General features: G+C 40.1%; 1 long non-coding RNA gene across 4 annotated transcripts in view; it reads left to right on the top strand.

Annotated features, from left to right (window-relative positions):
• LOC130251744 (uncharacterized) overlaps window positions 1–24293 on the top strand; it is a 434188-nt gene that overhangs the window by 282006 nt on the left and 127889 nt on the right. For all 4 annotated transcript variants that reach the window (XR_008840217.1, XR_008840219.1, XR_008840220.1 and 1 more), the window contains one exon: window positions 10792–10904. This is a non-coding gene — a long non-coding RNA (uncharacterized LOC130251744). The remainder of the gene's footprint in view (window positions 1–10791; window positions 10905–24293) is intronic.

The following is a 24293-nucleotide window of genomic DNA, read 5'->3' on the forward strand; positions in this document are numbered from 1 at the left end:
GGGCAATGAACCTGCAAGGCCTCTGAACAGAAATAGTGAACTTGCTCTTTATTGTTGGTGGATTTTCTGAGGACAAACTGTTGATCCCTGGGACTTCTGTGAACCCAGCTGGGCAACAGTAAGTCCTCTGTAGTTGGGCCAATTAATTCTTAATAGCCATCTCTTTCTGAAGAGATGTGATCGGACATATCAGATGCACATGCATATTTTTTTTTGTCTCTGAGGTACTGATGAATTTAGCTGATTTTCTGTACCCTAGCCTGTTACAGAGTAAGTTACAGGTGGGGTTGAATCTTGCCGTTGCTCAGTACCTAGCAACCTCTTCACCTCCATTTTAGAAACTGTCAAATTATTAAGGATATTCATCACACACTTCTGAAGCACCCACTGAAATGAAATGGAGATTATTTTTTAGGGTAAAATGGGAATCACCTGAGTTGTTGTTTCTATGAAGTGATAATCGTGGATGTGTTTTATGCAAGGAAAGACCTGTTGTAAGACAGTCCACATATTTTGCTGATTATGATGTGGTATAACTTATTGCACTGGTTCTGTTGTACCTGTTGGGGCCTCTCAGCAGCTGGTGAATTTTGGGGGGCTGTGTGCAGCTGTGGGGGCAGGAGCTGTGCCAAACCAGCCAAGGAAGTGTGGGCTGAGCAAGCTCAGGAGTGGCACAGGGAGGGAGAGGAGCTCCAGTTCCCTCCTTGGCTCACCTGCTGCACAATCTGGGTAGCCATGGCAGGAGATCATCTCTTGCTGCGGGTTGGATAAAGAAGCTTTTAAAAAAATATCAAATAAGTCCAGATCTGAGTCAGTGACTTTTAAAATGAAAGGTCTGCTCTATTACTGTTAATGGGCAGGCTTTCATAATTCTTTGCTATTAGAGTACTAAGTCCCTCTTTTCAAAGCCTTCCTGAACCTCTCATTGTCCAGCATTTGTATCCCTCACTTTAATGAGTGCTAAATAAGAATTATATAAGTATTTCAATAATTCTCACTGGACAGTTAATTAAGCATCACTGACTCTAAGGAGCAGTCAGCTATTACCTCCTTTTACAGACAAGTGCTTCCACAGACACAAAGGGAAGAGGTCAATTTAAAAAAAAATGATGTGTGGATTAGTAATCTTTCTCTGTAATAAATGATCTGGCTAACAAGCTGAAACAGTGAAATGAAAACTTGCCCTTTTTTTTTCCCTTCTTTTTTTTTTTTGTTCTCTCATTTTTTTCGATCCGATCTCTTGTGTTCCTTCAACCTTCTTTTATGCAGGAAATGAATTCTCTTTAACTTCTTAGGGCCTGAATATTTTGAACTAATGCTCTCCAAATTTGCTTCCCTCAGAAGATGGTGTGGGGCATGGCCCTGCCCAGTTCTTCATCACACTTTTTTTTTTTTTAACAGCATCTGTGTTTTCTCCTGTTTGATAGATCCTACCAGAAACTTCAACTAGAGTGAGTGCAAAGGACCATAATACCAGTCTTACACACAGGGTATTTTATTAAGTCCAGCAGTTAAAAATGTACAAAGTTCCTTGTAATAATCCATTCATTCTGTTCTCGCCTGATTCTTGGAGTAAGCCTGCACAATTATTCAAATCCCAGCTTTTAGCTACAGCATACACCTCGCCATGGGGCTATGCCTCTGTAATCTTGCTTTGGTCTTGCATGTCAAATGGAATTAACTCCCATAAGAAATGTATGCGAAGACAACCCAAAGTGTCTAATCCTACTGCTGTCTTAAATTTCTGAAACTCAAACCTGTCATCTTTTTCTATAGCTTTGTTGAAGTTCTCACTTATGCTTCAGTCCATCCAAAGATGAAGTTTAGGGAAATTTGCATTTTTATATATTTTCCAGTGGTGCACTCCTGTGGCCTTTTCACGTGTTCCCTTTGTGGGATTATTTTTTCCCCGAACTCGAGTCGTGTTTCCCACCCTGTGGAGCTCCTGGTGGAGGTGGATCCGGTGGCTTTTAGCCAGCAGTGTACAGGTTTAAACACACAGGGCATTCTGATGCTCACACTTGGAAATAATATCATTATGAGCACACCTCAGCAGCTCAGCCCAGCTCATCACAAACCCTCATTCTGCCTCGAATCTCCAATCGGGCGCTTTCTTCCCGAATGAAGCTGGAATTAGCCATGCTCGGTGTAACCGTGCTGTTTGTGTGCTGCGCTCAGAGCAGCTCGGCTTTCCCAGCAGCACTCCCGAGCCTGGCTGCTGTTCTCTAGGGGGCATGCTTTCAGATTCCAGCTCCAAAATGCCTACCTTATACATAATGAGAGGGAGGCAAAGGCACAGCATTATCAGAGAGAAACTTAATTTTCCACTTATTCAATCAAATATCAACCAGATCTGATTAGGGGTGGCCAATTTTAGATGAACCAGGCAAAATACATTTACATAGGGGGTCCAGTTTCAACATAATTTCAGTAAAAAGCAATTACAAAATTACAGTCAGATGGAAAGCTGGTTCTTCTGGGTGTCTTGGCTAAGTGAGGTTGGAAGGGTAAAACTGTAACTTATTGTAGTGGATATTTAATAAGTGGTAAAGCCGCAGCACTCTCCACTTGAAAGTTAATTAAGGCCGTGGAATGACCATACTTGTACAGCAAATATGTTAATGGGTTGGCCATGGTAACTGTCACAACAAAGCCCAGTGAAAAATAATGGCTTTATGCTTTGCTTTTGCTGATTGCTACATCTGTTAAAAAATGCTCTTATATTTTGTTTTGGTTTTGCTGTTTAGAGGAATAGTGTAGCAGCATTTAATTTAGGAATTGCTTAAAGTGATTATTAGAAACTAAGACAAATACTGAAATGCAGATAAATGCTAAAATATCTGCTTATGTACTGGCACTATATAAATGTCAGTGCATGTCTGGGAGACTTTATTTCATTTTTTTTAGACAGGCTGTGTGGTTGTTAGCGTGTCCAATTCTGCTTAGAAAGCTTGAGCTAATGCTTTGTATATAGTATTTCATTTATGGGTGTAATTGCTGCATTATTTTTGTTGCCATTGGATAAGTGAATGCAGTGGCACACAGACTATCAATTGACTGGCATGTTTTAAGTGGATTAAGTCTTAATTTTCTTCTAAGAAGTCTCCTCATTCAGAATATGGTCGCTTCTGGCCTTCAGGTTGTTTTGCATGCTCAGTTCCCATGAATTTTGAATTTCTTTAGCAGCCCATGTGAGGATATGGCAGGGGAGCAGTGTTTTCCTCCCTATTTCAGGAAGCCTGGAGACAGCCTAACAAAAATGGTGGAGAGTTAGGAGAAAATGAAAATTCCCCATCCAACTCTGCCATAGCCAGAGAAATGTGATCAGTTGGGCAAATGATGGTACCTGCAAGTGGATGGCCTGTTAGGGGTAGCTGAGAAACCTGGCAAAGAGGGGAGGATCTTAAGAGAATGTGGAATTATGGTGGATGAATTAGGTGGGAGAAGAAAAAAAGTGTGCTTGGGGATTAAGAAGTGATAGCACAACAGGAAAACGCAGTGTGTGTTTGCAGCAGCTGAAGGAAAGCCAGGAAAAGAAGGGGAGGAAAAGGTGGGAATATTTCCAGGCCATCCTGTCCATGCAGGGGAGCCTGGCTGTTGCGTTCCAGTCAAGCAGGCTGGTGTCAGCTTTGCTCAGTTAATGAGTGATGGGTACCAGCTCCTGTGTGACATCATCCTGTGTGACATCAGGAGCTGGACTCGAGTCCCAGCACACACTACAGTGGGAGAGATGAACAGCACTGGTGTGTGGTGAATTCCTGGCCAGCCAAGAGCAGTAGTGAAAATGTGGAGAACTTACTGAAGTGGGAGAGCAGTGCATTTTAAAAGTTATTTTGGTTTGGGCGTCCCCAGTTGACAGCTGGGAGCTGTTGCAGTGTATGATGGCCCCTTCTGTTTGTCCAGCCTCCGGTTATCCAGTGAACAGTTAAAAACTGTTTCAGTGTCTGAAGTTCTTCCCTCATCGCCCTCTGCGAGGTTTTGTCACATACTTTAAAAGGCTCAGATAAACTGATCTCTCTCTATGATAGCAGGTAGGGATGCCCTGGAGTTCTTCCCATGCATGTGTCTCTTATCTATGTAAAAGGTCTTTGGGGAAGGTGATGTCTCTTAATCCATGTTCCAAGATGAGTGTCCCACTTTTGCCTGAGATCTTGAGATGCCGGTGAAATACAAATAATGATTGCAGTCATGCATGAGTGAATCAGTTCTGATTTTCTGAAAAAGTGTTCCATTTTGCTATCTCATTCAAGAGCGTGAAAGCAAAAATAGGCCATTTTGAGCAAATGATGCATAATCATGGACCTTAAACACCTTGGCACTGAGTTCATCACTGAGGGAGGTTGGAATATGCTCACTACTTTCTCAAGAGATATCCAAGTTGGTGTCAGATGACTTGTGGATTCTTCTGGAAGTTATGGAAAGGTATAATGGGATTGTGTTTTGTTATTTTTGCATATGACTACTGATTCAGTGATTGCACTTTGTTTTAAGCTGGAGTATGTAAGGCTGGAGTGCCTCACTGGAAAACTTTAAAATACACCCATTCTTCCTGAAGAATCATTTTAAAGTAATCCATTATCTTATTTTCAAAGAATTCACATGGCAGAGCTGACTTCAGATTGTTCTGAAGGACAAAATACATCCTGGGTAACGGCTTGAATGAGAACTCCAAAACAATTTCCCTAGGGCTGATAATTTAGACAATTGAATTCTATTCTCCATAAATACCTCAAATGTCCTAGACAAGTGCTAATGCCTCTGTTGTCTTCTTTTTGCTGACTACATCCCTCCTGGTCTTTACAGAAAGACCTCTGAACAATGTGGCTGGGGAATGGAAAGGTGCAGGGAACTTGGGCAATAATATTTTTGCAGTGCTGTCCACTGAAAGAGAAAAATGTTTGTCTTTGCAACTACCCTGCTCTCGTGCATTCTGTGCCTTCATTCCTGGCTGACAGTTTCTTAGATCAGTTTTTGTGTTGTTTTCTCGTGTGGTGAAACTCTTTCAGCAGTGTTAAGTCACCTTATTTTTCATATTTTGCCTTGTCCTCCTCTGTTCCTTTCCTTCCTGTGTCAGCTCCAGAGCTGCAGATTTATTCTGCCCATAATCAGTTTCTAAGTCAGTTTGGGTGACCTTGACTCTGGCTGTATTTTTGTGACTTCTGTCTTTTCTCACTCTCTCTCTGCTTTGCCTGTTTCGGGCTGTAAGTCTCTACCTCTCCATAGAATTTTTCCATACAGGATATAGCCCGAGGTATTGTTGTTTAATATTCTAATAAAGTGTGTGTAAGTGTGAGTGTGTCTGCAGTACCAGAAATACCTAAAAATCTTTCTGGGCTTGCGGGATGTCAGTGCTTTGCTTGAAACTCTTTACTCTTGGAAAGTTTGCTCCTGAAGTGTGCTGAGTCTTGGTCTTGACTGGAGAACTCCCAACTACTCGCATGAGTGCCAGTGTAGCAAATGTGTTGTTTCAGTTTTGAGGAAAGAAAACGCCAAACCCTAACAAAACAAAACCCAAATCCCCAAACTTTAGTCCATGTGTGGATTTTTTTATTCTTTCAGAGTTGCCTGTTTGTTTTCCTTTTATTTGGATTGTTTGTTTAAAAGCATACTCAGGAACTTTGATTCTGACTTGACTCTCCAAGGCTTGCCTTCTGTCCTGCATGTTCTTGATTGTTTACGTCCTCTCTGCTCCGGTATCTAAATGTTTGAGCCTGATCTTAAGATGATGGTCTCACTTTCAAATGGGAGTATCAAAAACACTTAGCAATGTGCTTGCAAGGCTCACAGAGCCTTTTTAAATCCTCTTATAGAAGCTATCTATTATAATTGCACCAAGTACTGTTATTAATGTCTCCAGCCTCTCCATTCTGTTTTTGCTCAAGCCGTGCCCAAGAACAATTAGCTGTTTGTTTGACCCGCATTATAACATCAGCTCTCCATTATGATAACAGTGGAGTGACTAAGAACAGCACATAATCTTCAGATTTAATGGGGCAGTAGACTGCAAAGGGCCAAACCCGTCTTGATGAAATGCCCTCAAGTCAGTAACTTTATGCAGAAGTGGATGTGGCACAATGTGATTTCTGTGGCTCTGATTGCTACATGGAAATCCAGGACTGATACCAAGGACATTGCAGCAGATCATCAGAAACTGCTGTTGAACATAGAAAATACTGGGGGGAACTCAGCAGCTCAATCTCTGCTGTCTTTAGGGGAGACAAAATTCTTTTACCCCATCTGTTGGTGTGCATGCAAATGAGAAACGTTCCCACTTCCTAAAATTCCTTGAGTGAGCACAGACTGTTCACCATTAATGTTACCAGTGCAGGGGCTGCTGCTTTCATAAGGTGATTGGGAGCTGACCATGACAGGGGCACCTCAGTGCATGGACACAACACCGAGGACATCACAGTGGAGAATTCTGAGTAGAACTGTTGGGATGGCACCCTGTAAATGAAACTGCCTCTTGCCTTATATAGACTGTGTTTGTAGACAATAATCTGGAAATGCATTGCATTCTGAGAGCTGAAGTCTAAAAATGCATATATTGGTCAAATAAATAGCATCACGTTATCAGTTTTATTTTTCTGCTTCTATTGAATGCAGAACACGTGCTGCTAAGAAACAAAAAGGACATGCATTTATTTTCAGGCATAGGACTTTGCAACCACTTGGGAAGAATATTCTTGATTGAGAACCAAAACATTCCATGATGCTTAACAAACCTGCAAATTGAAAAATCAACATCTGCCCTGTGTAGCAACATAGCAGGAGAAAGACCTGTAGCCTGAAAAATTCAAAATACTCCTTAAATTATGTTTCAGTGCATTTATAAAATTACTGTTCTCTGAATTAAGGCTCAGGCTGGTTTTATATGGCAGCATCTGTTGTGTGGATGGACAGAATCTCCTGCTGCACTTGCTGGTGGCTGCTGGATGGTCCCAGGAGCACAGAGCTGCATCTCCCTGAATGCTCCCACAGTGATGTCTTAAAACAAATGAGATGCATCATTAAATCCCTGGGGATGACCTCAGCTGCCCAAAGCCCACAACTCCTGCACTCACAGTTGCCCGTCCTGGAATGCTGGAGTTTTCACCGGAGCAGCCAGTGGAGGCGAGCGGAGCGTGGTCGCTGTTCAGACAGAGGAAGGCACTGCTCTAAAGGAAACACAGAAACCTGTGATTATGCACTTACTGCAGTGCTGCCTGCCTGCTGAACGCCTGGCAGGTTTTTTGCTGTTTCCCTTATTTACATATCACAGCCATGTCTTTCTAAAGTTACTTTAATAATTTATTAGACTGATCTTTTCAGAAATCTGCCCGAGCTAGGTGTCATTAGGAAAAGTTATTTCAACTTATTTAAAGGTTTGTGCCCGGGTAGGGCATTTACCTGCCTCACTGCTGATATTCTAAAAATACCTCCATGTCCATACTATTATCCATTCTTCACGTCCAATTGCTCTGTTATGGTAATAGTCAGAAGCACACCATGTAGTAATTACTTACAGCTGACTTAAGAAAAGAATATTCAACTCCCCCACTGTTCCACTAGAAGGTCTTTATGCGCTATTAACTCATTCCTGTTTATTAATACTCTACTGGTAATTCTGGCTGCTGCTTTTTAGGTTTGTAATAGGAGGACTATTAAACAGCAATTATTGACCATATGGGTTAGTGGATATTTGTGGTGGTTGTTGGGTGGTTGTTTTGTTGTGGGTTTTTTATGTTTTTTTATGCTTTTAGGTTGTTTTTAAGGAGCCACATCACAATATAGTGGTGCAACTTTACATCTGCCTGGGATTAACAACTTTGGCAGCGTTCCCCACCTACAAAATGCAAATTCCGTATTTCAGAAATATCTGAAGCTGTGAAAATACAGAGCAATTTAAAAAACATGAAAACACTGTGCCAGACTAAGTGAAAATATTTTTTTTTCTTCCAGCAGTGGGAATAGGGTTTGAGTTCTTTTCTTTGAGGTTTTTGGATTTTTCTGGTCTGTCTTTCTGTTTCTCTTTCTTTGACTTTTTTTTTTTCCATTTTTTTAGTTCTTGTCCTAGAGTTTTGTAATGGTCAAGTATAAATTTCAAACTAATCAAACTTCTAGAAAAGTGTGAATTATACCACTTTTAAGAACTAGAAATCTGCCTTCCTCGGTAAGCTTGCCTAGTGAGAAGATTGAGGAGAGACAAAATTACAGCAATTATCTCTCAAATAGCTGGGCTGAAAAAATGGTGTCTTTCCCCCTTTTCCTCTCCTGCTTTTTTCCTTTTTTCCTTTTTTTTTTTTTTTTTTTTTTTTTTTTTTTTACATAATTTTTAAATCCGGCTGCAGTTCCTGCCTTTGCCAGCAGCAATAGCTGTCAGTCACTGCACTGATGATTCCTTTTCCCACTGCTCTGCATGGGGAAGGCCAAACCAGCCACAGTTTTGGCACCCACTCTCATTGTGGTGAGAAAATAAGAGACTTCAGCAGGGAAAAAATATGTAACAGCAATGAGAAAAGGTAAACATAAGTGTGGGATGTGGTGTAGAAGAAAAGGGATTTGGGAGGTGAGTTGATTCTAATGCAAAAGTACTGGGCCGTGAGCAAATGCTTTGCAAAATACATTCTCATTGAATAAAAAATCATTGAAGAAGAGTCAAACTTGGAACACCACTTACTAGCATTTGCCACTGACATGGCTTTTTTTCAGGAATTTTCTTAATCCCTTAATACTCTTACACTTTCTCAGTGCTCCTACTTGTGTGTGTTTGACTTGGATTAGGAGTCTCAGCTGTGTCAGTGTGGTCCTCTGAGCTGCTGACCAGTAACAGCTCCATTTAGACATAATTGTGGGCACAGTTGCTTCTGGGGATTGTTGCATAGTTGAAAAGTCTCTGCAATACTAAAGTAAGTCAAAAATAATAATAAATTCAAAATAGAGTAAAACATAACTATTTTTTAATTTGAAATCTGCTGCTTTGTCACTGACTAAACACTATTTTGTCTTCCTTTATTTCTTTTCTTCTCTTGTCTTTAACATTGAAATTCTCTCTTGGACTAACGAAACAGATTCCTGTGTCATGTGCCACACCAAGAATCATCCCCTCCTCCAACAATTATTGCTTGGAAGGTCTATATTGTTTAGAAAAGATGGTGCACTCCTGTGCTTTTAGGTCCTGAATGTTTTAGTGATGCTTTTTTCCCAGGTGGCAAAGGTGAGAGAGGAAAAACTGAAGGGATGTGTTCAGTAGGGAAGGATGGGACTGGTGGAAGGTGGGAAGTCCTTGCTCACAGGCTTTCCCCCTGCCTTGCCTGGAATAGCTGCACAGCTCTGGCAGCAATCTGCTGAGGGACATTAGACAAGGGGGCTGAAGGTATAAAAAGGTGACATTGATTTTATTGCTCAGAAATATGGGCCAGTTAATTTTCTTTATGTGCCTGGCACCTTGGCCACGCTGCGGGATTTTTTTTTTTTGCCTGGTGTAGTTTGTTATTTAAAATTGTTGTTTAGGTGGAGATGTCATTTCAAGTTTGGAATAAAGGATAAATGGGAATCCTGAGCAAGGTGGCCCTTGGTGTCCAGCTGGACTTCAGTGGCTTGCCACTCTCATCTCCAATTCAAACCTGCCCTGAAATAATTATATCTTCATAAGACAATGTTCCAAAATTTTATTCTTATGCTGTAAAAATGCAGGTGAAAACTGACTGATGTGTAGCTTAGGCTGGTAAATGAGTAGTGTGTGATATTCCTTGAGAAACTGGAGTGGAGGAGCAACCCCTGACCATGCTCAAAGAAAAATGTTGTGTGAGTGATTCAGCTCTTCCGTCTCTTGCAGGGTAGAGATTAGAGGTGCACCACTTTGTCAGTTCATCTCCTTAACTCATCATATATTATTTATTACAAGGATTTGGTTTCCTAAGCCTGTCGTCTTCCTTTCTCTTAAGATACCACTATTTGATCTTGAGGGCTTATTTTTTTATGATGATGGTGATTATGATTATTATTATGTACAGGTATGTGTGGAGGAGAGGATTTTGAACAACAGCAAAACCCAAGCTTTTAAACATATGGACTGTCAATGTTTTTGCCTTGTTTTGGCACTTTCTAGCACCTCATGCTAATGGTGTGATTGTGGTTGGTTCAAACACATCTGGGGTCCCCTGTAGCCTCGATTCCAGGCGCTTTTTCTGACTCTGATATAATTCTGTGCATGGAGGCTCTTAACTGAACTGGCTTAGACCTTCAATTCTTTTGCAGGATTTGAAAGATAAAATAAAAAAAAATTTAAAAAATCTTTTCACATATCAGCCACATTTAATGTAAGAAAAGTAAAATTTCTTGTTTGTTTTTTATTTTTATGCCAGCCCACTCCCAGAACATATAGACTAATGAAAATGTTAACATTTAACCTCATTCAAGCTAGCCCAAAATATTTTCACAGAGAGCAGGTGCATTCTTGGCATAGCTGGTGTTAAAGGGTGGATTCTGCCATTTGTCAAAAGTTCAGAAGAAACCTTTCATTTAGAAGGAAGGGAAGTCTTGTAGAAAAAATTACTTGTATGGGCTAAAATTAAAAAAAATAAACTAGGTAGGAATAAACTTGCTCATGTTTATTCTTGGCAAACTGTCATGAGAGCAAAACTGTCGTGGCTGTGTTCAGTTGCTGAAAGGATGATCTGAGAATGTTTGATTAAAGAACTGGACTGTCTCCCCACCTGAGCCAGACATAAAAAGTTATAAAGAAAATTAAATGAAGGTGTAGAAATGTGACACATCCCTGTTTTTTCCTCTCCTTGCCCCTCTCTCCAGGCAGCTGATGAGAACAGAGGAAGGAGCAGATGATGGCACCAAATCCTGCCCTGGAGCTGAGCAGGGCTCAAGGAGCAGCCCCGTGTGGAGAAGCAGATGGAGCTCTGCAAAGTGTAAGTGCCTGCTCTGGTACATTCCTTCACAAACAAACCCCCAGATCTGCGGTAGCTGCATTTTTGGGCAAATTCCTTCCTAAATGTTTGAGATCAGAGAGAAATACCTGCTTTGTAGCTGGCTTTGGTCATTGGAGATCTACCCTTCCTCCCCTGTCTGCCATTCCACCCTTTTGTCCTTCCCTGCACTGACTGAAACATTTTGGGCTCATTCTTTATACCTTCGGATAAATCTTTTGTAATGGATTTTTGGGTTTTGCAGCTTAACGATATCAAATCCTTCCTAAGATTTATTGTCAGTCTCACTTGACCTGCAGATCAGAACTTAGAATGGTTGATGGAATTTGTTGCAGAATCAGGGAATGTTGTGAAAGTTGCTATTTTTGGTTTCTGTTTTGCTGTATCTGGAGACTATAGATTTAAAAAAAAAAAATGAAATGATAAATAATGTTTTCCTGGGTGTTCAAAGCATGATGAGTGTGTGTGTTTCATGAACTTTGGCTTCTGGACAAGCTGATTTGTACTGTTCTGTTAAAGAGATGCAAAGACATCCAAGGTTTTTAGCTTTTAGGATTTTAGAATTCCTTAAAAAAACCCCTGCCACCACCTCTCAGTGAAGGTTATAAACTGCCAGAGCGAGAATTTCAGCTCCTGGTAATCAGTTTGCCTTTCACAGACCTTGCTGAAGGGTTCATAGCCCCTTCCCAGCCTTGCTGGAGACACTTCTCTGTACAAGGAAATTGTGTTGGAGCTGGTGTGGACCAAATATTTATAGGAGATAGGACAAGTGTTGGGCCAGGTCTTCTTTGTAGAATACAGGGTGGGTTTGTTGCCTTCCTTCTGCAAAGCTTTGAGGCTGTCCCACCACTCCAGCTGAGTGGAAGAGGCAGCCCCATGGCAGTGGGAGGAGGAGGAGCAGTCTCATAAATGGCATTTCATCCAAAGGGGGCCCAAAAGAAATTAAGTTTAGCAAAGAAAACAAGATTCATCAGTTAAGGCAATAAAGCACAGTCCCGGAGCAAGTCAATAATGCTCAATTGACAGCCAGTCAATATTTGTACTGGATTAACTTTTCAGGGAATGTGCAGATTTCGGGGGGTTTTATGTAAACACTGTAAATAGGCTGGGACACTAAAGTAGGGTTACAAATACTGCGTGTCAGATTAGATTAGGATCACTTCCCGGGAGCAGGATTTCTCCTACCACGAAAGAGACATTTTTATCTTGTGAAATGAACACAGATACACATTTTTTTGTTTGTCAAATATATTCCAAAATGCAGCTGGGCAGATCTCATGGTAGTGCTGCTCAGAACACTTCAAAGGGCAGCCTCTGTCTGAGGTCAGGCTTGCTCACCTTCTATCTGTATTGTGCCCTGCCCAAGCTGTGCCCGGTAGAGCTGCAATTTAGGTGGCATTGTGGCTCCAGCTCAATTAACAGGAGTGCTGTACAAATTAACTTCAGTTTTGAGCTTCATATAATGTGAAGAGCTATTAAGAAATGTTCAGTGTTTGTCCTTCTGCTCCTTGCTGCAGAATCAGGCTGAGACATGACCAAAATGTGCTGGTTCTGGCATCTGTAACACAAGGCTGAGTCTTTACAAGTCTTCTTTACAATGCTTTGCAGTGGCATTCCTGGCACCCACTTCTAACCAATGAAAAATCCATTTAACTTTTCCAAAGCTGGAAGGAAGGTGGAGAAACATTTCAAGAAGAAATGAGTAATTTGCAGTGCAGTTTTTTTTCAAGATGTTGCCCTCAGGTTTCCTGACTTGTTTTCTTATTAGAAGGATCTCAAATCATTGCAAGATCCCAGTTCTCTGGAAATAATTGAGGGCAATTTAGCCTGTCCTGCCTGCCCCCAGGCACAGAAATGAGGGCAGGCAAAGGTGGCACTGCCCAGATGGGCAAAATAGCCCAAGTAAATCTGTTTTTATGTGTATGAAACACATACATGGCTCTAGTGAAGTCCATGCAGGTAACACATCAGTAGGAATCCCTCCTGCTGGAAAGTACATTACTGCATTTTATTGTTCTTTCTTTCATTTCTCCTGCCCTTTTTTTTTTTTCCCTTAGAAAAGGTAATTAGGCCATAAACAGAGGTCTGACAACTAATTTTATCTGCAGCAGAATTAATATCATAAGCAACAGATAATTTCAGCTAAGCAAAATTAAAAAAGATATATTTTAATGACATCTTAAAACCAGAAAATCTAATTTTTTCTTTCTGAACTTTTCGTACCTGGCTCTTTTGATATGTGTGGAGATGCTCACTCATTTAGTGAACAAATGTTTTTCCTCTGTACTGTTCCTGCCTCACCACCAGGCCTTGCTGGTGTTGGCCTGTGTACGAAGTTGCTTTTAATTTCCTCTCTCTTGTTCTCTGGTTCCTTTCAAAGCAGAAATGTTCTGAGGGAAAAGACATTACTTGTCTTACCTCTAAATTTTCATTGACATTTATAGGAGGCAGGTGGCCAAATCCCTGTGTACAGCTTTGAAAATTTAAGGTTTAATTTTTTTTTTTTTAATTTTTTTTTTTACCCTGGGCAGATTCTTACACTGCTGGAGTTGTGAATCCTCAGAAAAGATATTAAATATGCAACCATACCATGTCTGCATTGCCTAGAGAGTTTATCTACAAAATTATCGCCTACCTTCCAAATCTATAACCCTAAAATATTGATTGGTTAAAAGGTAGTGGATAAAGATTAACACAGCAAAGCAGCAGATTACCCTAATCAAATAAAAAGACTATTAACAGAGCTGCTCACAGTTCTGAAGATGTTGGTTTGAAATACAGATGTCTTAACCAAAGTGCTATGTCTCATTTTCTGAATGCATTTTTGAATGCATTTAAATAAATTACCAAATAGAAAGAAAGCAGAGAAAAATTCCACATGCTCCAGACAGTAAATTTCCATTTATAATAAAATTATTTCATGCCTATCAGCAAGTTAGTTGGAACTTTTAAAGATCTATTCCATTGGACAGTATGAAGCCAAGCAGTGGGTTCTAGCTTAGAGGGCTGCACAGGCACATGTGTGATTTTAAACCTGTTAGGTGAATGTGAAGCTCTAGGATCCTTTGGAAAACCATGCCTGCTTCAGACCAGCACGGGTTCAAGTGGCTTTGAATTTGTCACAAACATTTTATTTAGCTTATTAGCGTTCCATAGGAGTAAGCTACCGGGAATAAGGCTTGGGAAAGAGCAGCATTTGTCACTAATGCTTTTAGTGTACAGTGGGAATTTTTATCCAGCCAAAGGCTGAGCTGTGCTTTATCCCCTTGGAAGAATTTCCCATTGAGTGACGGCTGAGCAGGGATTGAGCTAATAACCCATGCCCTGGGTTATTGGAGGCACAGAGACAGAGGGAGAAAATAGGGCAGGTAATGTATTAATTTTCATCAGTTATGGACAATACCATTGAATTACTGACTCCTGTTGAAATAATGTGTCACCGATTAATAATGTCATTTCAGCTGCCCAAACTTTCCTACCTAAACATTTTAATTCAGAAAGAAAAGATGTAAAAATGTGTTAGAGAGGTTTTGGCACTCTAACTCATAGGTATGGAGGTCTTTTGTTTTTGTTTGAAATCGCACCTAATTTTAAGTCGCAGTGTAAATGAGGTTTTAAAAGTTTTTAACAGTGATGTGGATAAATTTGGAATTAAAATTGAGATCTGAAATGTTGTGTTGCTCCACTTTTAAAAATAAGTTCCCTTCTCATTTGCAATTAAAATGCCTAGAATCTGCATAAAATGTGTGAAATTAGAGATAATTGAAATACAGTAGCTATAAATATGTCTACTCCATTTGAAAAATAAATAAAATGTCCACTAAAAGTGTGCGAAAGCCGTACCCCCTTCTCTTGTTTCTCACATTTGGATCTCTGGCATTTTTCACACTTTTATAGCTAATTTTTATTGCAAAACAATATGTTACATTTGTAGCCGTTGTGGGAATGCAGAATAGCCCCTGGCAGCTCTGTAAAAAATGGAATGTTGGGAACACATTTAGAAGACTATAGCTTTCAATTTCATCCCAGCATTGGTGTTGTGGAATCATATTAAGTGTGATCTAACAAAAACAAAAGGGGAGAAAAAAAAGAAAAACACACATTAGGGAAAATAATTGAAATCAGCTATTATTTAAAGTATGTTCATTCCCCTTTTTGGATGTTTTCATAGTGTAAGTTGTTGTGATGTACAGGGTTTTCCAGGAGTGATGCTCCAAACCCTGGAATGTCCTGTGCTGCTCCATCCACAGCTCCAGGGATGAGCAAACACAGCCTGGTGCTGCAGTGGGTCAATGGGCAGGGAGCCTGCAGCAGCATTCTCCATTATCAATTATTCCTTATCAGCCCTGGCTCTCAGGAGTGTCTGCCACTGGAGTGGAGCAGCATCTCACATGCAAATTGGAAAGAGCTTCTCTAACTTCAGTCTTGAAACTCAGGAAAATATTATTCCTATGACATCCTGTGCATCCTTCTTAGTGAAATTGCACTGTGTGTCCTGTCATTTCCAATGCTGCGCCGTGTTTCAGTTCCTGGGGAACACCAATCAACTCCCAAAGAGCTGCTTTGCTGGGGAAATGGGCAGCTTTTCAACTGCTCTGCATCCAGCACAAACACACACTGCAATTTGCTGTAATTCACACAAAACTGAATTGAAAGGCCCGGGTGAGGGTTACTGCCCTGGCTCCTCGGTGCTCCCGTCCTGGGATATTATTTCTGGAAGTCCTGCTTTCTGGAGGCGTGCCTTGCACAGGGAATTATGCCAAAACAAAAGAGTTTCCATTCAGGTATTATCCTGGGGGCAACAGGAATTCAGCAGGTTTTAATGTTGGTGGCTCCTTCAGTAGTTCTCTTCCCTGCTGCAGTGACTGTCACAAGGGACTTCGTTGCACCCTGGCTTGGGAGTTTAATATTTTTGTGCCTACTTTCCTCTTTCCCCCCTACCCTAAGTGTATTTATCAATAAATCACAATGCTGCATTTTAGGCAGAGGTGTGGATGTGCACTGGGCTCAGGTGCCTCACTTCAGATCTTACACGATTCCTGATTTGGGGATAAGAATTACGAGGAGGAGGCAGATTTCCAGGATGTGTTTGAGGAGTGCTGAAATGTTAATGCATTAAGACTGAAACGGTGGGATTTAAATCACTACATTGAGCAGCACACAGTACAGAGGGATTGATCCCAGAAAAGTACCAGAGAGGTTGTGTCTCATACAGGCCTAACCACTATGGAGTCATTCTTCAGAGACAGACCAAGCTACAGAAGAACCACAGCCTTACCTGCAAGGTGCCTTTTCATAGATGCTTTTTTCTCTCCTTTTAAGTTGTCCTCAAGGAAAAATAAGAGCAAAAAGTCCCTGTGCTTCTCACTGCACATCTACAGCACTTCATAAATAATAGTGGCTGTTTTAAAAGCAGGGGACAGGCAGAGGGTTACAATGGATGAAAGCTAGTTAGTGAGTTAGCCAGATAAATGCTTAAAAGAACAGCAGCAAAGATAATCCTGCATTTATTTCTGAGGGATTCACCAGATGACCCCTTTCTGTCTTTCCTGATCTGTGTTTCTTGAGTCAAAGGGCTGAGCAGAAACCTGAAAAACAAACCTGCAAACGTGGGGTATTGCTGTGATTTGTGATCGTCCCTCCTTTGGTTCCATTTCGAAGAATCTCACTTAAACCTCGTGTCCTGTATGGGGTGGCTTTGGAGGGAGCTGTGGCACAGACTCACTGGCAGACACAGGCACTGGTTCTCTAAACTTACTGAGTGACATGTGCAAAATTGATTGTTTCAAGAGCCTTTTGTATAACACAAAACTTCAAGCAGAGAACCCAAGGCATTTCCTTTCATCAACCTGGTTCTAATTTGATCAAAGCACGAAAAAATTCTACCCGCCTTATTTCCTGTCCAGTTCTTTTACACTTTACAGCACATTATATATCTGTCTCATATCCCTGAATTTTAAGAAGCAACCAGTTATATAATTGGATCAACAGTTGCCAATCACTGCAGCACAGCACTGCATTATTACTAAGCTGACTATAATTTTGAAGCTCTTTTTTTATTATGCGTATGACTATATTATCACTGTATACATATTAGGACAGCTGAATGAGCCCCTCAAGGAAAATAAGGGTTCAAATAACATTGAGAGGGGAGAGAGATGAACAGAATTGAGGATTCACCCCTGTTACAACCGTGGTGCCTCATGGGCACAGTTCCAGGAGAAAGGAAAAGAACAGTAGCCATGTGCTGTCTGTGAATCCTGCCCACAAAACAGAAAATTGCAATGCTGCTGAAGTGGGCCATCTTGCATGCTTAAGCAAATTAAAAATCAAATGTGTTTCCTGCTCTCCAGTGTGATGGATCGCAGAGGAATTTTGCAATATGTGAGTCTCTAAATCCAGTTCCTTTGCTCACAAAGCTCCCTCCTCCCCACAGACACCTGCGCACACAAGTTCAAAATAAAGCCACTCTGGCTTTGCACTGCTCCTTCCTGAAGAGCTGGGTAGTTGTCATTTGCATGTGACAAAAGCAGGCACTGCTTTATGTCAGTAATTTGCACAATTATGTAAGAGAGTTAAAAATGCCAGGTAAATAGTATTTCCCACTGAAGCCCAGGAAGTCAGAGTTCTTTGCAAGACCTTGAACCTTGTCTCAGTAGTATCTCCTTAAATAAAAGTGAATGACAGCCTGTTCGAAAACACCCTGTTTTATACCATTAATTTAAAGGTAAGAATTGTTAGTCAAATAAGCATTTAATTCCCAATAGCCTGAATGATTCAATGCCTTGTAGCAAACAATACATAGAATGTACACAATGGCAAACAAATTACAGAAATATTCCATAGAGTTGACATATGAACTCATAACCTCTTAGGTAAAGGTGAATGACTATTAATGGAATTTTTTTATTGTAAGGACCTCCCTCCTTTTTTGTTGTTCTGTGCAATTCATTTGTATGCATTAGCTTGAAAGAATTAAACCTGTAAATCACAGCTTAGACAATAATAATAATATAAAGAAAACAATATGATTCTTTCTGGTTTTGCCACTCCAAACTCAGACATTTACCTGTTTTTGTTTTGGCTTTTTCTCTCTGAGCATACACACACAGTCATGAATATTTGTAGATATTTTTAGGTATAAATGTGTTTTGTAGGAACATACACAGGTATTTCCAATATAGACATTTTTATAAGGACATTAATTTCATACATTTTACATATCTGTAGGCACAGGCAGACAAAAGCATACATGCATAAAAATGTAATGGCTCTCCTCAGCAGTCAGATTCTGTGCCCTACAGGACTTCACCAGGAAAAAACAAGCAAAATGCAATTTTAAGCATCTTGCTGTAGTTAAAATTGCCCAGTGATTTTTGGACAAAGTGATGAAATTCAGGTGAAAGGGAGCCTGAATTTGGAAGTTGAGGGGGTTTCAGTAGGAGGTTCTGATTTTTTGGTTTTTTTTTTTGTTGTTGTTGTTTTTTTTTGTTTTTTTTTTTGTGGTGGCCAGTGTTCCCTCCATGTCTTATTTATTTAAATCTCAGATCAGAGTAGGTGCCTGGCCCATCACACCCCTGCACCTTGTCCACAGGCTGATAAAATAAAATAAGTGTCGTATCACTTTTGCAGCCTGCTTCACTGTACACTGTATTTTTTCTTTAGCCATTCCTGATGTTTTTAAGTAAAGCAATAAAACACTTAACCATCTTCTTGTATAAAACTGACTGTTGCTTGAGGAGCATGGTCATCCTCGGCTGCTGCCGTGTCCTTTAAACCCCCCCAGCCCAGAGACAAAGCCAGCCCCGTGCAGTTGCAGTGTGTGTGCAAGTGTGTGCATGCAAACAGAGCTCAATCTGTTACAAACACAGAAATTGGATCAGCCGAGAAACAAGCCCTGTGCCCTCGTCCTCCCCCTCTGCCCATCCCTAGGATAATAGGAGAATTGAAATTCCCATTTCCAGACTCACTACAGATTAATATGGTTCAGCATAGATACTTATTTCTCTGATAGTTTCCCATGCATCTTCCCAGTGAAGTTGATAGAAATTACTCCAGCAGAATGCGTAAAGCAGATGTTATCCCATTAATTAGCTCTGGACCTGAGCAGGCTCAAGACTTTTCCATTTTCAGGCCGATAGGAATTGGTCCCAGTGAGCGTGCTCCATATCCACATTTAGTATCATCTCATAAACAGCACTGAAAACACAGCAGGCCCTTGATGAAGATACATTAGCTTATTTCTAATTTAAAGTTATGTTGCTTAACCTTAATGTAATTGGTCACTGGTGACCGACTGTTTGTATAGCGAGTTGATGACCAAAGAGCTGTAATAAATTATAAAACTTACTGCTTAAATAGAGGGAATGACTGTTCTGTTAAAAGCCTTGCTTGTAATAATGGTAAAATAATTACACCTCAAACGGAAGAGCCTTGGATCTGATAAAGCTACCAGAGTCTTTCAGATGAAGGTGTTTTCATTCTGCTTTAAAGGACATGTAGAAAATATAGTTTTTTTTTCCTCTCAGTGCAGTGTCTTACATTGGCTGAATTGTCAACTTCCAAAGCTCAACCGAATATTGATTAAAAATAAATTGGTAAATCAAGATACTTTTTTTTTTGAGGGGTTGTGGGGATTAAAGTGATTAACCAGTTTCAGTGGTTAACAAGAAACAAAAGAAATTTGCACAAATAATTATATTCTGTGCATCAATTCAAGTCACTGCTAGACATGTGTTAGAGAAGAGTTGATTAGCTGGTAGAATAACCAGGATAATAATCAACTATGGAAGTAAGTAATTGACACAAGTTTAATGTTTAATAATGAATAGCGTGCCAGGGGCAAAATTAAGGGAAATCTACTTTCTGAGACCCAGTTCAGACCTAAAACTTCTTAGGCCAAATATAGCAGTTACTGGAGATTCCTGAACTGCTTCTGCAGTGCTGTAGCACAAGTAACAGGTGTGGTTAAATGGCACAAGTGGCTGTATTAAATCTGGTGCTTCCTATGTGCTGCAGTTTAATTTCCAGCCTTTTCCCTGCTGAAGACTTGGAGGTTGGTTTTAAAACTGTAGGAATGTAAGGAACACTTACTCTTCCACAGCTCTTCTTTGTTTCTCCAAGCGGCTTTCTATTAACAACCAGTTCATTAAATCAATAAGAGTCAGGAATAAGTGTATGATTTGCTTGTCTCAGAAGCGATAATTTCTCTCTCTAAATATTTGTATTTAAAATTTGGGCTCCCTCCAAATGCCCTAACTTCACAATAGAGAAATTGAGTTTATTTTTTGTTTTTTAATCCTCGTATTTCATTTCTTACAAGGACCTTCCAATAATTTAAACTATTTACAGTGCCTCAAAGATCATTATTTCCCTGTGACTCCTCAGAGAAATATTGGAGCCACTCTATTTATTGCTGACATTAGATTTACCTTTGAAGACTGGTTTACAAAATGGAGACATTAGGATAGGAAAGTCATTATTTTTTTGTACATTGCTCAGAATGGTAAGTTTCTGTGTGTGCTGTATTAGAGTAAACACTGCTGTGGCTGCTCAGTTTGTTATGGAAACTTGAAAAGCAGATGCATTAAAGTATTTTGTTTTTAAAAACACACAGTTCTTTAGAAGGAAAAATATAAATACTGTTTGGGGGCTTGTCATGAATGTATATTTAAAAATAACAGCCCCCCCCCAGCAATGAATAAAAATGCTTTTTGGCGTTGTAAATGGAGGCAGAGAATTGCTCAGCCAATGGAAAAGCAGGTGGGGTAACACATCCTGATTCTTCTAATTGAGGCTGTAAAGAAAGATGAGAGATATGTGCACTGTTTGTGTCACAGTAGTTGTGATCTGTGAAAATAACTTCAGAGCAGCCTTTCCTAATATTAAAATGTCTCTGTTGCTGTTCAACTAAAAATCAATACAGCTCACAATTTTAATAAGGAACATGAATCTGAAAATGTGTTTAGTATCAGGTTATATAAACACACCCTAATGAGATACTATAAAATCCATCACATTAAAGGCTGGTTCCTACAAGGTATATTAGCTTAAAATGTTCAATATATTAGGTCAGTGTACAACACTACACATAACAAAGCAGGTCTGTCAAGGCAAGATGCATGTTTTGCCCCTTAAAACTGTTATGTTTTGCACATTTTATAAGGTTCTTTGAATACATGAATAAGATAAGTTATTCCCATCTCTTTCTTAAGCAATCTCAGAAATGGCTGTGACCTGAAATTGGAAATCTTGTAAACACCCATCCGAAGAAAATGTGTGCAGTTCTGTCTTAAAGAGATGGTACATGTTTAATTATCCCAAGTTCTTGGAGGAGAATACTATTAACATACACATTAGCATCGTCCCATTGGTTCCTCCTGCTGCTCCACCTTAGGGGCAGCAATAGGAGCTAATCTTATTGCTCCCATGCGCATAATAATGAAATTTTGTCTTGTCTCTGAGGCGGTGTTCTTTGGTCTAAAGTACAGCGGGAAACATTTTTTTTTTTTTCTTTTTTTTAAGAAAATTTCCTGACCAACCCGTTTCAAAAAGATTTGAAAAATTAAAATTCTTCCCGTGTGAATGCTGGAGCCTGCAGAACACGTTGCTTTGACTTGCGAATCAAAATTAAGCAATTGTGCAAATAAATTGCTCTGTATTCACATATGGAATACAGTGTACTGGGGCTGTGGGTGTATTCAGCTCTTTGAAAAACTGGAAGCCGTGGATTTTATGTTATTTTATCCTGCAGTGTCCATATAGGCTATTCTCAAAGAATAACATAAGAACAAACAAAAAGAGATGGGTTTAATATAAAATACCTTTGCCTTTTCCTAGCAGTGTTCTACAGACTATAATGGGGAAAGGAATAAAAAAGCACAGGCAAAAAAATACATGTGAATTCAAGGCTACTGAATTAAGGGAGGTTGTACCAACATTTCCCCCACTGTACATTATTTGTATTCAAGGTTTTTGAAATGACATTGTAATCTGATGATGCACCAGCCTATTATATTGTCTAGCAGGACAAATATCCTTGCGTTTTCTCTGTAGAACTAACACAATTTTTCCATGTCAGAGGTGCATAATATCCTGGCGGTCATAAGGAATGATGCTATTAATCCTCTTGGGCAATCTCCAGGTCTGATTATTAGGGAAATAAATTTGCATGCTGCATATGAGCTAGGTGAATCACCGAGAGCACAAATTATATTTCCTGACAGCAAGTTAGAGAATGGAGCCACATCGCTTTTTTATCTTTTTTTTTTTTTTTTTTCCTCTGAAAGCTATAGAATTTCAATTCATTACATGAGATTGGTTAGAATTCAAGTCTCTTTTTAAGTTGATATTAAGTTGAGTCTGTTATCTCTGTGAAGGCTAGTAGGTTCCCCTGAGTATCCACCTAATCACTACTTAAAAAAATCGAAACGTATAGTTAGTGTCATGATTTAGGTACCAGAGCCACTTTATTTATCAGTGCAGAGTGAGATAATTTCAATTTGAGGCTCTGTAGCCCTCATGAATTTAACCATTTTGAAAGCTTTTTTCCCCCTCTCTCTCTCTCTTTTTTTCTCTCTGCCCCTTTCCCCCCCTTCTTACTGTGCATATTGTAATAATGGTTATTCTGGGCACCTGTTTCGCTGTGCTCTGTGCATTTCTCAGACTGCTTTATCTATCACATCATATATATTTTCTGGTATGTTTTGAAGGTTTTTTTGGTGAAATGTTATTTGGACTTCAGTTAAGAAAATTTGGCTGTGTTCTCTGTGCCAGGAGTACTGCCAGGCATTTCTGCTTTTCAGATCAATGATAAATGTATTTTTCTTATTTTTACAGTTTGGCATCTGAGCAACCTTTTTGCATTATTAAATATGAACAGGGAGAATGATAGCAAATGAGAAGAGAATAAATGGCTTTATGTCCTGATGTATTAATTAAGCAGACATTTATTATAATCACAGTTTTATAGATGTTGTAAAAAGGTATTTTTTCATCCATGATATACATCAGTGTGAGGGCAACTTTTGTGAACCTTTTTGGAAATGTCCAGGTTTCTTAGATTGGAAAATTGGGATCACTGGTGCTGTGCTATACATGCAGACAACAAGCACAAACAAGCCCTGGGGTGGTGAGTGTAGATGGATCCAGCTTGGAATTGAGTGAGGAATGTCTCAGTTGAAGGTGGGGGATATAAATCCATACAGATCAGGTGCAGCCTGGAATGTGGGGGACTCCGAAATGGCTCTTGCTCCTCACTGGAGCTGAGCCAAGCTCGGAGACACAGAGAGCCCCTGCACTGGTCAGAGCTGGGGCTGTGAGGGAAACAACACGAGCCAGGTAATGTGTCTGATAATGCCAAATCTGAAGTGTTCTTAATCATTTACTTATTCATGAAGTGCAAGCAGCAGCACTGGAAGGAAGGGGATATATCTCTGACTCAGATTTCATGTGTTGCCAAATATACAGCAAAGGAAGCACTTTTAATCATCTTACATGAAACCTATTTAGGATTTGTCTATTCTCTCATCCGTTGGTTTCTTTATGCTTCCTGAGCAGAGCTGGTGCCATTTCTTTCCAGAACAAAGGTCCTTTTGTTTGTTTGCTTTTTGTTTGTTTTATTAATTTTCTGGTCAGCATTTGGGTTGTGCTGCTTCACAGACAGGAAGTATTTCCCACATTTAGGAAAAGGAAATAGCCTTTGGAGAAAATTCAAAGAAAGTCCATTGGGGAGTGACTTGCCTGTTCAGAGTGTTATTTCCTATTCCTGAATAGAAGCATCAGATTTATTTTTGGCATCAAATAGCAGTGCTGCTATAAACACTAGTCTCTTTAATTCCCATTTTGCAGTGGACACTTATACTGGTAACACAGAGTGTGTGTTGATCTCCTGAAATAGGAATGGGTGATAAAAGAAGGAAAATTTTAACAAAACTGCAGAATTGCCTCTCTCCTGTTGTCTGTGACCTAGACAAGGTCTCTCTGATACTGCTGAGCCCCAGCAAGGAAAATGAAGGGCCTATTTAAACATGAGTTGTCTGTGATTTTGGAAGTCGTCAGCCTGGAATCCACCAGCTCCATGACAGTTCCTGTCACAGGGCTGCCTTTCCTCCGTCTGCAGAGGAGGAGGAGGAGGCTGCTAGGAGAATGATGGGTGTTTTAATGGGCACTCCTTCTGGAGTGGGGCTGGAGCACAAGGCCATCTATGCCTTTATAAATTGTAATAAGTAGATAAGATCAGCTGGTGATAACGCAGAGAGGAGGGAAAGTAATGATGCCCAATTGTGCTGCTTCTCTCCAGCAGTAAATCCCAAACTGTGTGTGGATAACACCTGGCACAAAGGGCAGGGTGGGGAGGGTCACAAACGAACC

This window comes from Oenanthe melanoleuca, chromosome 3 (genome assembly GCF_029582105.1).
Source record: "Oenanthe melanoleuca isolate GR-GAL-2019-014 chromosome 3, OMel1.0, whole genome shotgun sequence".
NCBI classification, from domain to species: Eukaryota; Metazoa; Chordata; class Aves; order Passeriformes; family Muscicapidae; genus Oenanthe; species Oenanthe melanoleuca.